This window comes from Hemitrygon akajei, chromosome 2, assembly GCF_048418815.1.
Source record: "Hemitrygon akajei chromosome 2, sHemAka1.3, whole genome shotgun sequence".
NCBI classification, from domain to species: domain Eukaryota; kingdom Metazoa; phylum Chordata; class Chondrichthyes; order Myliobatiformes; family Dasyatidae; genus Hemitrygon; species Hemitrygon akajei.
The window spans coordinates 101,880,355-101,897,322 of record NC_133125.1 but is presented as its reverse complement, the minus strand read 5'-3'; positions in this window follow the sequence as shown (position 1 = coordinate 101,897,322).

The window sequence follows — 16,968 nt, the reverse complement described above, 5'->3', positions numbered from 1 at the left end:
TGATAGCCGCTGTTCCATTCTTACATGCCTCAGATATTTCTCTGTCTATTACCTGTACCACTATAATAATATTATTTGGTGGCCTCTAGACAACTCCCACCAGTGATTTTTTTTCCCTTTACTATTACTAATTTCTACCCAGATGGATTCAGCATTCTGCTCCTTAGATCTTATATTGTCTCTCACTATCGTCCTAATCTCATTTTTAATTAATTGCCCCACTTCCCTTACTTTCCTGCCTATCCTTCTGTATTACCTGGATATTTAATTCCCAATCCTCTCCACCCTGCAACCGTGTCTCTGTAAAGACCACTGAGTTATATCCTTCTGTATTGATATTGCCACAAGTTCACTGACCTTGTTTCAAATACTACAGGCATTCAGATAAAGTGTCCTTATACTCATTGTGCTTTTAAACTCTTTTAGTCTTTTACTCTTTTGCACTTGACTGTTCTTCACTCCACTCTTACTTTTTCTTTTTTATCTTTTGTTTTTACTTTATCCACACTTTTCTATTTTACTTTATCCATACTTCTCCAATCTGTTGAACCCACCCCCATACCATTTAGTTTAAAGCCCTATCCACAATGCTAGTTATGCAATTCACTAGTATCCAGGTCCCATCGCAGTTCAGGTGGAGCCCATCCCACTGATACAGTTCCCTCCTTCCCCAATACTGGTGCCAGTAGTGTGCTGTAGGTATTGTGGGCCTGTATTGTGCTGTAGGTTTTCTATGCTTTGATGTTTCCATGAATTCAAACCCACTTCTCCAACACCAATCCTTGAGCCACGCATTTACCTCTCTAATTTTCTTGACCAATGCCAATTTGCACGTGGCTCAGGTAGTAATCCAGAGATTACTCCCTTTTTGGTTCGGCTTTTTAATTTAGTCCCTAGCTGCTCAGGTTCCCTCAGCGGAACCTCTTTCCTCGTTCTACCTTTGTCATTAGCACCTGCATGGACAACAACAACTGCATCTTTCCCCTCCCACTGCAAATTCCTCTGCAGGTCAGATAAGGTGTGCTGAACCCGGGCACCAGGCAGGCAACACAGCCTTTAAGACGCTCTATCCTCACGACAGAAAACTCTGGCTATTCCCCTGACTATTACCACTACATTTCTCTTCTCTCCCCCCTCTTGAGTGGCTCCCTGAACTATGGTGCCACAGTTAGGTTGCTCATCCTTCCTACAGCCCCCACTCTCATCCACACGGGGAGCAAGAATCTCAACCGGTTGGACAAACTCAAGGGCTGAGGCTCCTCCAGCACTGTCTCTTGGATCCCACTGTCCACCTCACTCACAGTCACACCCTCTTGTCCCTGACCACAGACCGAATTTGAGGCAGCTAATCTAGTGGGCGTGACCACCTCCTGAAACAGAGAATCCAGGTAACCCTCCCTGATGTGCCGCAGTGTTTGAAAATCAGATTCCAGGTCACCAGCTTTGAGCCTGAGTTCCTCGAGCAGCCGACACTTGCTGCAGATATGGTCACCAGGAACCACAATGGGGTCCACCAGCTCCCACATCATGCAGCTACACTGTATCACCTGATCCTGCATCATCCCTACTTTATTTAATTAGCTGTAATTCATTGATTTTTACTCAACCACTACAACAGCCTTACCTGCTACTTACCTGTGCCTCTTCACCAAAGCAACTGAGCCAAATCCCCAAGTTCCTACTGTAACCCTCAGTTCGGCTAGCAGCTTAATACAGGGGGTGATAGCCCCCGGCCCAGCCAAACTTAAAAAATATTGTTTGGGTGGATGCTTCGCAATGTGTCCCCTGTTACAAATCAGTACCATGAAATAACAAACAGCACACAATATGCGATTAAGCGATAGGGCTTTATAATTCTTAATTTGACTACAGGGTTAGTAAAGAAACAAAAAAAAGGCCCATTCTCATGAAACTGTCTAATACGCAAATGATGGAGCTCACAGTGTCATCCATTTGTTCCTGTTGTCCTCCAAGCATAACCGACTCTCGGACCCTCGGACCCTTGCTCCGGTCCACTCCATCCGGCGGTCTACCAACTCTCTCCACTCGCATCTTCTCTCTTCATCTCTTCCCAACAAAAGACCATGAAATCCGTTTTCCCAGACCCACAAGGAAGAACAACTTCCTGTCATTGGCTAACATACATTCCAAAGGCCCTGTCATCTCTAGTCATAACCCAAACATTGCTGCTACAGAGAAACCATTAACTTAGCCTTATTAGTGAAACATTACAGAGAAGCCATTTCATTGGCAGTGAAACATTACACTGTATTACACTCTCCCCCCATCAAATTTAGTCATGTCCTCATGATGTTGAGATAATTTCCCAACCGTTCCTGCAAAACACGGTCCAATCCAGGTGTAAAAGGCAGTGACGTAGCTCCCCAAAATGGTAGGTGTCACACTCTGTTCCCCTGGTGCTACGTCAGCCAACCTATCCGGTGGTCTCCTAATTCTCTGAGGCCTCCATACCTCCTCACCTAACTCTTCAGGCTCAGACACTACTAGGATACTTCAGGTCTATCTGGCGAGGCCTCCCCTGACCTATCACTCATGCCCACCTGCAACTCAGGCCCCTCTGTCCTGTGACCAAGCCCCACTTCATCCCCTGCAGAGTCCCACTGCAACCCAGGCTGTCTACAGATACCCCCTGCACCCCCCCCCCCCCCCCACTCAGCGGGAGAAGAGCTGTAAGTCTCTTTCTCAATCAATGAGGAGTTAGCAAAAGGCAACATATACCACACATCCAGGTCCTCATCCTCCAAATCAGTATCCCTCTCAGGGCTGGGGGCTGGACTAATCTCGCCTGTTGGGGGCCCGGTAGTCACTCCGCGTTTCTACAGAGTCCTATTACTAGGTGTAGGTTCCAAATCGGGCTCTAGGTCTACCTGTACCTCTTGTCCCAGAGGCAACAGGTGGTTCTGGCGGAGAATCTTGACAGGCCCATTCCCCTCCTCTGGTTTCACCCGGAAAACTGGTACGTTTGACATCTGACCACATAGCTGCCCAGTGGTCAGCCAACTCATGTTTCCCAGGTAGCCCCAAGTTCCTTATGTGGACCCAGTCTCCTGGCAGGAGTTGGGAGAACCTCACCTTTTGATCATACCTCCTCTTATTTCCCTCATTCTGCTTGGCAGCTGTGACCCCAGCTAATTCATAAGTCCTTTTCAGCTCTCTCCTCATATCAGACACATACTTTGGATAGATCTTCGGTGGTAAGATGCCCTCATTAGTCCCAAAACAAAGGTCAATGGGCAACCTCACCTCGCGCCCAAACATCAGATAATATGGCGAGTACCCGGTAGCCTCATTTCGTGTACAGTTGTAACAATGAACCAGATGCCCAATATGTTGACTCCACCTGCTCTTCTTGCTGATCTCCAGGGTCCAAAGCATGTCTAGTAAGGTCTGATTAAACCTCTTAGGCTGGGTATTGCCCTGCGGGTGATAGGGCATGGTCCTCGACTTCTCGACTCCAAGCATGCCCAGTAACTCATGGAATACTCTGCTCTCGAAATCCTGTCCCTGGTCACTATGTATCCACCTGGGGAGGCCAAAATAAATGAAATACTTCTCCCATAACACTTTGGCCACCGTGGACACCCTCTGGTCCTTGGTAGGAAAAGCCTGAGCATATCTGGTGTAGTGGTCCGTGATGACTAAGACATTCACCGTGTTGCTGGCATCGGGTTCTATGGACAGGAAATCAATACACACCAGGTCCAGGGGCCCTGCACTCTGCAAGTGGGACAAGGGAGCTGCCCGCGTAGGCAGTGACTTCCGCCATACACATCGAATGCACGACTTGCAGTATTCTTCAACCTCCGACTTCATTTGGGGCCAGTAAAACCGGTCTCTGGGCAATCCATAGGTCTTTTCCACCCCAAATGTCCAGAATCATCATGAAGTGACTTCAACACAATCCTCTGATACTTCTCTGGCAGTGCCTGCTGGCAAAGCTGAGGTCAGTCCGGGGGTGACGTGACCCAGTATAGGATCTGGTGCCATAACTCCAGCTGAGGCAATTCACTCAGTAATGGAGTCACCGCCACGTGTTTCAACTTCTCTGCCTGAGTCATGTCTCCATTTACAACCACTGGCCAAATGGCCGGGTCATCTCACTGAGCAGCTGCCACTTCCCCAGAACTCTATTCCGGCAGCTGATTCGTCGTCAGAGCAGTTGGGTATAGCAAACTTGGTGAACGGCGTCATCAGAAGCCCCCAATTGATCCACTGCTCGATCCTGCCCCTTCTTTCCCTCTGCCTTCACGGTGATGGCATACTGACACATGGCCTTCACCCCGGGGCAGAGCGCTCTCCCACTCCTCGTCCACGTCCATTCCCTCATGCCCTTGTTGGGACAAAGCATCAGCGTCAATGTTCCTGCTTCCCGGCCGGTACTTCTGGCTGAAATCATAGGAAGACAATGCTGCCAACCACCGATGGCCTGTGGCATCCAGTTTCACCGAGGTCAGGATATAAGTTAGGGGGTTGTTGTCCGTCCTCACCTCAAACTTGGCCTCATAGAGGTAGTCACTCAGCTTATCCACCACGGCCCATTTCAACGCCAGGAATTCCAACTTATCGTGGGATAGTTTTTCACGGAGGACGACAGACTCCAGCTGACAAACACAACAGGTCTCAACCCAGTGCCCTGATCCTGATACAGGATGCCCCCAAACCCTCTCAGCTGGCATCTATGTGCAGTACATACGGCAATTGGGGGTCCGCAAAAGCCAGCACTGGCGCCTGGGTCAGCAACACCTTCAGCGACTGAAAGGCTTCCTCACATTTTACATCCCACCTCGGCCCAAAGGGCTCCGACGGGCTAAGATACTCTCCACCATCTTGTTCTTTTTCCCCCTCCCCTTCTTCCCCAAGGGAGGGTAACCTCACAGAAGCTGATTCAATGAGTGACTCACTTTCACATAGCCCTTCATGAACCTCCGATAGTAACCACAGAACCCGAGGAACGAGCGCAGAGCGCTCACAGTCTGGGGTCTTGGCCAGGTGGTCACTGCCTCTACCTTAGCTGGATCTGTAGCTACTCCAATCCAGGAGACTATGCATCTAGTATAGCTAACAGATGTTTGGCAGAACCGGCACTTGTCCAGGGAAAGTTTTAACCCTTTAGCTTTCAGGCGACCGAGCACCTTCAGCACCCCCGCATTATGTTCCTCCAAGGTGGATCCAAACACTCTGAGGTCATCCAGATACACCAACACCTCAAGCAAGTTTATATCCCCCACCGTCTTCTCCACGACCCACTGGAAGGTTGCAGGGGCTCCGGAGATGCCCTGGGACATCTTTTTGAACTGGAAAGATCCCAGGGGACATATAAGTGCCGTCTTCTCTTTGTGGCCTCACTCATGGGGATCCGGTAATATCCACTCCTCAAGTCCAGCACACAGAAGCACTTTGCACCACTCAGGCAGGCCAGCGCATCCTCGACCCTCGGGACCGCATACTGGTCATGGACGGTGTGCCTGTTCAGAGTCCTATAGCGCACACACATCCGTACCTTCCCATTCTTCTTTCGGTCCACTATTGGGGGTGCATAGGGGCTTCAGGACTCGGTGATGATCCCAGCTTCCTTCAACTTACACAAATGCTGGCAAATGTCCTCCGCCTCTGCAGGGGCCAGTCGCTGCTACCTTTTTCTGAACGGGGTATCCTCAGTCACACAGATAATGTGACGAGTGCTCTTGGAACAACCCACATCAAACTCGTCAGTGGAAAAGACACCTTCCAGTTTCAACATCTTCTCTACCAACCACCTCTTCCAACCCACAGGAACCAGGGAGTCCCCAAAGTTGAATGTCTCAGCAGTCAACTTTCCCTCTTGTTCCAATAGTTTCTCCCCTGCTTGTCTCACAGGGACACTGGACATTACCGTCACTGGGAATAGATACGCCAAGGGCAGCCCCCGCTTGAGGGTGACCTCCCTCTTTGTAGTGTTCCTGATGATCACTGCCATCCTGCTCGCCTGTACACCAAGGGCTTCTGCAATTCAGGCCTCAGACACTCCCACATCGGCCTCCGAGAACTCCAACTTCACTGACAAATAACCATTGTACGGATTATCACTAGCAGTAAACCCTCTGATCTCCAGGGCCCTGAATGGGGTCAATGGTAAATGCTTCAGATACCAGTTGTAAAACAAACGGTACAACAACGTGACCTGCGACCCAGTGTTGAATACGGCTTCAGCATAAATACCTCCTATCCATAGCGACACATTGGAGTATGGTCCCACCAATTGGGTCTTTCACTTTTGGGGGCTCCTTGGTACATTGCTGGGGAAGTGTTTCCCCAGAGACACCAGGCCCTTCCCTCACCGGGTCTCCTCTAAGTTTTCCCAGCGACTCTCCCTGCTGAGGTCCCCAGGGGCTCACTCTCCTTCTCGCATGACACAGGCTGCCAGCAGCCTCCGCATTGTTTGTCCCCTTATGGGATCCATCCCCAACCCCACATCAGCTCCATCATATGGGGGGGGGGGGGCTCACACCCGCTGATAACAGCCGACGTATCTCCGTTCTCAACTCTGCCACAATCTCCTCTGCTGCTCCCCAGGGTAGGCTATCCATGGTCACTTCACCGCAGGGGACCACTACCGAGGACTGTACACTGCTGGCGGAGCCTTCCCGCGCCTCCGCCACGTTCTCCTCTCCCCGTACCTCTCTGATCAGCTCAACGAAAGGTGGAGGGGGGCGCATCTTATGAGACTGTTGGAGACCCCAAGCAATCAGGTACTGGGACTGGGCACCCCTGGCTATCTGGTCCATTCTTAACTGATCTACCTCAGCTGCCTGACTGACCCCTCTACACCGCAAGCAATTTAACTGTCTCTCTAGCCAAAAAATATAAGCAGAAAGCTTCTCCCCCTTCTCCTGAAGCATGTTCTAAAACCCCACCGAGAGCTCCAATGGGCTTCCAGTTGAACCAAAAGCATTGTCCAATGCTTGCAGATAATTGACAGCTGTCGCTACAGTCGATTTCAACCTGACAGCTCTCACAACGTCAACGGTCCGCCCATTCAAACTTTCAACCAATTTCTTAACATCATCAGAGCACTGCCACTCTTCTAACAACTGAGAGGTCTGCTCCACCTAAGTCTCATACTCTTCTTCTCCTTTAGGGGTGGGCATGCCCTACCATAGCTGGGACTTTGGACCTGTGCATTTTTCCATTTATTCACCAGAGAGGTTATGGGTGGATACTAACTCGGAATTCTCACTGTTCACTGCGGGACGTGGACTAATTAGACATTCCAAATCCGACCACTCTGCAGAAATGATAGCACCCTGTCCTTGAAATCTCTGCCCCCAGCTACCACTAAGTCAGCGCCGGTCTGCATTAAAACAAAAGCTGTGCCTGCCATTTTATCAAACCTTCACCCACAATCGCAATGTTAATAGTACTTAACAAGCGAATTAACAATTCATCCAGTGTACGAATATCTACCCCACTGGTTCAAAGCTCAGGGTAATCACACGGCATCCAATGAAATCAATCCCAAATGATACCCCCACAATTGTAACCCTCAGTTCGGCTAGTGGTTTAACCTAGGAAATGATAGCACCCAGTCCAACCAAACGTAAGAAATCTTGTTTGGCTGGATGCTGCACGGTGAGTCCCCTGTTACAAATCTGTACCATGAAATAACAAACAGTACACAATATGCAATTAAGCAATTGAACTTTATAATTCTTAATTTGACTACAGGGTTAGTAAAGAAACAAAAAAAGGGCCCATTCTCATGAAACTGTCTAATGCGCAAACATTGGAGCTCACAGTTTCATTATTTGTTCCCGTCAACCTCCTCCAAGCGTAGCTGAACCTCGGACCCTCGGATCCTCACTCCTCAGTCCACCCTGTCCAGCAGTCTACCAGCTCTCTCCATTCGCATCCTCTCTCTTCATCTCTCCCCGACAAAAGACCATGAAATCCCTGCTCCCAGACACGCAAGAAAGAACAACATCCCGCTCATTGGCTGTCATGCCCCGTTATCTCTAGTCATAACCCAAACATTGCTACTACAGAGAGACCATTACCTTAGCCTTAGAAGTGAAACATTACAGAGAGGACATTACATTAGCAGTGAAACCTTACAGTGGCTTACACCACTCCTACACTGCTCTACTCACACAATGGCTGCTCTGCTTTGACCCTGCCTATTTTTAATTGCTCCTGCTAATGAATTGCAAATCAATTGGTCCGCTGCTAATGCACTAAGCCCCGTGAAACACTCCTTTTTTAAACTCCTCCCTGACCTGTGAGAATTGATTGGTCCGCCACTATAGCCAGCATCGTCCAGTACCTTTTTGAATTCACTTGCTGTTGATTCTATGCAGGGGATGTGGTATGCAAGTAGTGGATGAATCCTGATCTCGGCCCAAAACGTCGACAGTGCTTCTCCCTATAGATGCTTCCTGGCCAGTTGTGTTCCACCAGCATTTTGTGTGTGTTGCTTGAATTTCCAGCATCTGCAGATTTCCTCGTGTTGATGAATCTTTGTTTAAGTTTAGTTGTCTCAGCCAATTATGGCCTCACAACGCTGGCCCTCTTGTTTATAATACATACAAGCCCAATGTGGTTTGTTGGTTGTTGTGTTTCACTGTTATGGATGTCATTCCCACTGGAGTTATCTTTTCTCAAGTCTAAGTTCTCAGTTGGATATCTGCAGGCTTCACTTCAGTATCTTTGAAATGCCACTCAAAGGCATTTTGTGGAATGACTGAAACAGCCGAGTCAGTGTTCAATTCCATTTTAATTCCTTTGCTGTTTGCTTCTGGTGTAAGTTATATTGTCTGTCTCTTGTTAGATTTCCAATTGTAAATCTCAAGGCTACTCAGTCCTGTGTCAGTCTCATCATTATCAGATTTTAAAAATTTATTTATTGACATACAGTGCAGAGTGGGCTCTTCTGGTCCGCCGAACTGCACGGCCCAGCAACCCCAGGTTTAACCTAGCCTTATCCTGGGACAATTTACAATGGCCAATTAATCTACCAACTGGTACTTTTTTGGACTGTAAGAAGAAATCGGAGCACCCAGAGGAAGCCAACACGGTAATGAGGAGAACGTGCAAACTCCTTTGTGGTGGGAATTGAGCCTGGGTCACTTGAACTGAAAGGACTGAAGTAACCACTGCACTATTGTGCCACCCTATCATCAACATGCAGATTAGTGCTCTTTTTGAAACTGCAAGTTTAAATTTTCTCTTTTACTCTTCCCTGTACAATCCATTTAGTTTTATCTGACCGACATGCTCTTTGTAACATTTTCTGCAAGTTTGGCCTTTAAACCTGCAATGGTCTGGTGTATGTGAGCCCCTGACCCAATGGCAACACAATTTCTTTGGCCAGGCAGGTTTCTGTTTAGTTCATGCGCACTTTCATACCTGATTGCAAATCAATTGTGTCTATGTCTGCTGTTTCCATTGATACAGCTGTTTCAACTGCTCTTTTAAATGTTAGTTTTGCTTCAGTTTGGAGCCTTTTTGAATGATATATTGTAAGATTCCACAAACTAAATGATCGCTCAATGCATCATTAAGCCCATCACTGAACTGACAATACTCAAACAAACTCTTCAATTCAGCCGTGCAAAGTGAAGTGGATTCCCCTACTTTTGATTTCAATTCTGAGACCTAAGGTGTTCTGCAGCCAACAATGGTTTTGATTCTAAATGTTCCTGCATTATGTTCATAATATCAGCAAAGCACATTTTGGCTTGTTCGGTTGAAGCAGTTAAACTTCTAAGAAAACTGCATACTTTTCCACCTATTGCACTCTGTAACACAGGCACTCACTTTTCATTGGCTATTTCATTTGCTTTAAAATATTGCTCAATTAATTCAGTTATCTTTTGTGCAATTGAACATGTCTACCTTCCCTTTGCAGCAGCCATCTCTGCTTTTGTTTATTTATTATTATCTCCCTGGAATCACCGTTTATGACCCCGTGAATTTCATTCATTCTCCGCCTTTTGTTAACTTGACTGTCTCTCTCTCCTTGTGAAAAACCAGGTGTTGGGCCTTTTTTTAAACTTGAATGTCTTTCTCCCCTTGCAAAGAAAAAAAATACGCTGCGCTTCAACAGGTCGGTAGTCGTCTCAGGTTTGTTTTAAAACTTCCTCGTCACCACTGTTAACTCCAGAAGCTAATTGAAAGAAAAACACAGGAGCCCAGGATAATGTGTCTACTCAGTTTTAGATTTCTTTAGTGAGACACGCAAATATGACGTGATGGCAAATATGACTTCTTACATATAAACCGTAATGAATTATGCAAACAAGCAAAGAATGCTTAATTAACAATGTATTTACAAGATTACTTAAATATTACTGAATATTAAATACACCTTATTTTGGTAATGACAGGAATCCCTATACACCTTGCCTTCTGGGACTTACGTTGCATGCCAGCCAGTAAAGGGCAAGTTAGAACAAATATCAATGCATTCTTCTGTTCACAAAGCTTGGATTAATCCACTGATAAGGGAAAATGAGACAAAAAGCCATCAATTATTTAAAATATTCTTCACTGACTAGACAGGAAACTTTTACCAGACCACTCCCTAACTTTCTAGCAAGATAAAGACCAAAGCTGAAACATAGAAACAAATAAACATAGAAATCCTACAGCACAATACAGGCCCTTCAGCCCACAAAGTTGTGCCAAACATGTCCCCACCTTAGAAATTACTAGGGTTACCCATAGCCTCTATTTTTCTAAGCTCCATTTACCTATCCAAAAGTCTCTTAAAAGACCCTATTGTATCTGCCTCCACCACCGTTGCCGGCAGCCCATTCCACGCACTCACCACTCTCTGCGTAAAATACTTACCCCTGACATCTCCTCTGTACCTTCTCCCCAGCACCTTGAACTTGTGCCCTCTTGTGGCAGCCATTTCAGCCCTGGGAAAAAGCCTCTGACTATCCACACAATCAATGCCTCTCATCACTTTATAAACCTCTATCATGTCACCTCTCATCCTCCGTTGCTCCAAGGAGAAAAGGCTGAGTTCACTCAACCTGTTTTCATAAGGCATGCTCCCAAATCCAGGCAACCTGTTGATGTTGAAATCATGTCATATGGTTGAGACGTGGCTAACCCAAGGCTGCCCAGCTCCCACTGCTTTGCATACTTCACACTGTTCTGACAGCTAATAACCATGAGTATCAAAGACTTGCATCACAATATCATGAACAAAAATTACAGTGTTTTCAGATAACACAAGCAAGCATTAAAGGATAGTCATTGTGTTAGTCCAAGTTTACTGGTGGATACCTCAAGCTGTGCTTTCTTTGGTGAAGGGAAACAGCAATATCAACCAGTACAAGTTCACAAGAATAATGTCCCCCCCTCCCCCGCCCTCCTGCCCCAACAGCCATCCAATGCCTCTGTGTTGCGTACCACTGGCACAACGTGGTGTGCATTAGGAATCACTCAAGTTCAAGTTATCTGTGTTGTCATTGGTAACAGCACACTGACCCCGGGTTACCTGGTCAGTGAGCGAATGGGAGACATTAGTCATCCTCCTCAAACCCCCAGCAATCCAACAAAGTTCTGTTGTCTCCTTCCCCATTTCTGATGAAGGGTTTTCATCCAACCAGGAACCAAACAGGTAGTGAGAAAGTCTCTTTCCATAAAGGGAGTTTTCAGCTGTAGCCTTCTCATTGCCATTCCTGATCTTCAGGTGAGAAAATCATAGGCAGTCACTTAGGATTCCTGCTGTGCATCTTTACCCGATTAGTTCTATTGGGAGATAGCATACTCTCTGCCAGTCTGATACAAGACAGACAGCATTCTTCTCTGAGATTAAAAGCCTCCTTAATTATGTGACCATTGATGACCCTTGTCTAATTTGCCTCACTCAAGCGTATATGAGCAATCCTTGCCCACTTGGATGAGGTGACAGCTGGCCCTCAGAGTGTCTGTGACATCATGTGGAATATGCAAAGTAAACTGGTAGTTACACCATCAACAACATCAGGTTATTTCTTCAGCGGTTTGATTGGGGCAGGACTGTGCAAGCATGTGGACATCAGCCAATGAGAACAAAGAGAAGAGTTTAAAAAGAAGACAACTTATAGAGCGAGCATCAGAGTAGAGGGAGACAGTATGAAGGCTTTGGCTCAACAGGACTTCGGCGATAAAGGGTTGAGTCGAGGTAGGTTGTCTGTGTAGAATACAGACAGGAAGTATGTTTGTGAGGATGGTGCTTTGTGTTCGGTGTCAGATGTGGGAAGTCCTGGAGACTCCCAGCATCCCGGACGACCACATCTGCACCAGGTGTGTCGAGCTGCAGCTCCTTAGGGACCACATTAGGGAACCGGAGATGCAGCTCAATGACCTTTGTCTGGTCGGGGAGAGTGAGGAGGTGATAGGGAGGAGCTATAGGCAGGTAATCACACCGGAGCCTGGGGAGACAGGTAAGTGGGTAACAGTCAGGAGATGGAAGGGCAGGAGTCAGATACTAGAGAGTACCCCTGTGGCTGTACCACTTGACAATAAGTACTCCTGCTTGAGTACTGTTGGGGAGGACGGCCTACCTGGGGGAAACAACAGGCTTCTGGCCCTGTGGCTTAGAAGGGTAGGGAAAGGAAGAAGGCAGCAGTGATAGGGGACTCGATAGTTAGGGGGTCAGAGAGACAATTCTCTGGACGCAGGAAAGAAACATGGATGGTAGTTTGCCTCCCAGGTGCCAGATTCCAGGATGTTTCTGATCATGTTCACAATATCCCGAAGTGGGAAGGTGAGCAGCCAGAGGTCGTGGTACATATTGGAACAAACAACATAGGCAGGAAAAGGAAGAAGGTCCTGAAAGCAGACTACAGGGAGTTAGGAAGGAAGTTGAGAAGCAGGACCTCAAAGGTAGTCATCTCAGGATTACTGCCTGTGCCACACGACAGTGAGGATAGGAATAGAGTGAGGTGGAGGATAAATGAATGGCTAAAGGATTAGAGCAGGGGTTAGGGATTCAGATTTCTGGATCATTGGGACCTCTTTTGGACCAGGAGTGACCTGTACAAAAAGGACGGGTTGCACTTGAATCCCAGGGGGACCAATTTCCTGGTAGGGAGGTTTGCTAAGGCTACTGGAGGGAGTTTAAACTAGGATTGCTGGGGGGGTGGGAACCAAACTGAAGAGACAGAGGAAGAGACGGAGATAGAGAATGCTTGGAGACAGTGTGAGAGGGAGGATAGGCAGGTGATAGAGAAGGGACGCACTCAGACCAATGGTTTGAGATGAGTCTATTTTAATGCAAGGAGTATTATGAACAAAGTGGATGAGCTTAGGGTGTGGATCAGTGCTTGGAGCTATGATGTTGTGGCCATCACAGAGACTTGGATGGCTCAGGGGCAGGAATGGTTACTTAGAGTGGCAGGCTTTAGATGTTTCAGGAAGGACAGGGAGGGAGGCAAAAGAGGTGGGGGCGTGGCACTGTTGATCAGAGATAGTGTCACGGCTGCAGAAAAGGAGGACGACATGGAGGGATTGTCTACAGAGTCTCTGTGGGTGGAAGTTGGGAACAGGAAGGGGTCAATAACTCTACTGGGTGTTTTTCATAGACCACCCAATAGTAACAGAGACATCGAGGGGCAGATAGGGAAACAGACTCTGGAAAGGTGTTATAATAACAGGGTTGTTGTGGTGGGTGATTTTAACATCCCAAATATCGATTGCCATGTCCCTAGAGTGAGGGGTTTAGATGGGGTGGGGTTTGTTAGGTGTGTTCAGGAAGGTTTCTTGACACAATATATAGATAAGCCTACAAGAGGAGAGGCTGTACTTGATCAGATATTGGGACATGAACCTGGTCAGGTGTCAGGTCTCTCAGTGGGAGAGCATTTTGGAGATAGTGATCACAATTCTATCTCCTTTACCAAAGCATTGGAGAGAGATAGGAGCAGGCAAGTTAGGGAAGTGTTTAATTGGAGTAAGGGGAAATATGAGGCTATCAGGCAGGAACTTGGAAGCATAAATTGGGAACAGATGTTCTCAGGGAAATGTACGGAAGAAAATGTGGTAACTGTTCAGGGGATATTTGCGTGGAGTTCTGCATAGGTACATTTCAATGAGACAGGTAAAGGATGGTAGGGTACAGGAATCATGGTGTACAAAGGCTGTTGTAAATCTAGTCAAAATGAAAAGAAGAGCTTACAAAAGGCTCAAAAAATAGGTAATGATAGAGATCTAGAAGATTATAAGGCTAGCAGGAAGCTTAAGAAAGAAATTAGGAGAGTCAGAAGGGGCCATGAGAAGGCCTTGGCAGACAGGATTAAGGAAAACCCCAAGACATTCCACAAGTATGTGAAAAGCAAGAGGATAAGACGTAAGAGAATAGGACCAATCAAATGTGACATTGGTAAAGCGTGTATGGAACGGGAGGAGATAGCAGAGGTTCTTAATGAGTATTTTGCTTCAGTATTTACTATGGAAAAAGATCTTGGCGATTGTAGGGATGACTTACAGTGGACTGAAAAGCTTGAGAATGTAGATATTAAGAAAGGGGATGTGCAGGAGCTTTGGAAAGCATCAGGAAATTATAGACCAGTAAGTCTTACTTCAGTGATTGGTAAGTTGATGGAGAAGATCCTGAGAGGCAGGATTTATAAACATTTGGAGAGGCATAGTATAATTAAGAATAGTCAGCATGGCTCTGTTAAAGGCAGGTCATACCTTACGAGCCTGATTGAATTTTGTGAGGATGTGACTAAACACATTGATGAAGGAAGAGCAGTAGATATAGTGTATATGGATTCAGCAAGGCATTTGACAAGGCTTATTGAGAAAGTAAGGATGCATGGGATCTAAGGGGACATTGCTTTGTGGATCCAGAACTGGCTTGCTCACAGAAGACAAAGAGTGTTTGTAGATGGGTCATATTCTGCATCGAGGTCAGTCATCATTGGTGTGCCTCAGGGATCTGTTCTGGGACCCCTACTCTTCGTGATTTTTATAAATGACCTGGATGAGGACATGGAGGGATGGGTTAGTGAATTTGCTGATGACACAAAGGTTGAAGGTATTGTGGATCGTGTGGAGGGCTGTCAGAGGTTACAGCGGGGCATTGATAGGATGCAAAACTGGGCTGAGAATTGGCAGATGGAATTCAACTCAGATAAGTGTGAGGAGGTTCATTTTGGTAGGTCAAATATGATGGCAGAATACAGTATTAATGGTAAGACTCTTGGCAGTGTGGAGGATCAGAGGGATCTTGGGGTTCGAGTCCTTAGGACACTCAAAGCTGCTGCGCAAGTTGACTCTGTGGTTAAGAAAGCATACAATGCACTGGCGTCCATCAACCGTGGGATTGAGATTAGGAGCCGAGAGGTAATGTTGCAGCTATATACAACCCTGGTCAGATCCCACTTGGAGTATTGTGCTCATTTCTGGTCGCCTCACTACAGGAAGGATGTAGAAACCATAGAAAGGGTGCAGAGGTGATTTACAAGGATGTTGCCTGGATTGGGGAGCATGCCTTAGAATAGGCTGAGTTATCTCGGCCTTTTCTCCTTGGAGCGATGGAGGATGAGAGGTGATCTGATAAAGGTGTATAAGATGATGAGAGGCATTGATCGTGTGGATAGTCAGAGGCTTCTTCCCAAGGCTGAAATGACTAGCATGAGAGGGCACAGTTTTATGGTGCTTGGAAGCAGGTACAGACAGAGGAGTTGTCAGGGGTAAGATTTTTACACAAAGATTAGTAAGTGTGTGGAATAGGCTCCCGGCGATGATGGTAGAGGTGGATACGATAGGGTCTTTTAAGAGACTCCTGGACAGGTACATGGTGCTGAGAAAAATAGAGGGTTTTGGGTAACTCTAAGTAATTTCTAAGGTAAGGACATGTTTGGTTCAGCTTTATGGACCAAAGGGCCAGTATTGTGCTGTTGGTTTTCTATGTTTCTAACTACCAGTAAGTTTGCATCTTGTGTATATAAGAAGAAAACTAGGGGAAAAGCAGATAAATGAGATTAACTGCTTGCTTTTCAGAGAAATAGCACTTGTATAATAGAGCATAGAACATAGAACAGAATAGCACGGCATGGGCTCTTCAGCCACAATGTAGTGCCACCCTAAATACTGTAAACATGCTCCAAAATTAATCAGTCTCTGAAGCCAACGTGTGAGATGCCAGAGCCATTACAGCAGACAAATGTGCCAACAGTGATGTCATTACTTGAAAACACTCGGTGATCAAAAACAAAATTTCTCGATGGATTTGGGTAACGGAACAATGGGGTATAGAGACTGTTAGGGTTAATGTTAGGGTTAATTCGAGACTGCCATTACAGGTCAGGAGTGGCTCACGTAATATTAGGAGACCGGAATGCGAGGGAGGGGGGAAGCGAAACTGGGGATTCCGCTACACCGAAACTACTAGTGTCACGCGATTCAGTAAACAAAAGAAACAGGTAACTCGTGAGTGTATGGCATCGGGCCAATAAGATGGACACAAGTGCCCGATATTACCTAATATGTAGCGGGGGGTTGTGCTGGGGGGAAAAGGGGTATAAATAAGAGCAGATTGTAAGGGGAAGTCGGAACGCGCCTTCTCCAGCGACTCCGTGGATTCACTGTGCCAGTTACGAATTCTGCAATAAACCCAAGTTTTGTAATATTCCGGTGTTGGTTGTCTCTCTTCCTAAACGAACACAGGGCAGAATTTCAAGCCCAACATTTGGTGACCCCGACGTGGGGAGGGAGAGACAACACAGGCTGGCGGGTCCGACAGCAGACAACTTGCGGCTGCAACCTCGACTAAGGTCAGGAAGTGCCTGTTATATCGAAGACTTCCACTAGATAGTTAAATCACCGAGTTAGATCTTGTCTGCTGACGAATCCTCACCAACCCCAAATTACCCTGGGAGAGATCATTCCCGGTGCAGAATCGTGACTGGTAAGTACTAACTCTTCTTATCTGTTTTTAGAAGGATCCTCCGCTGGTGCAAAGTCTTC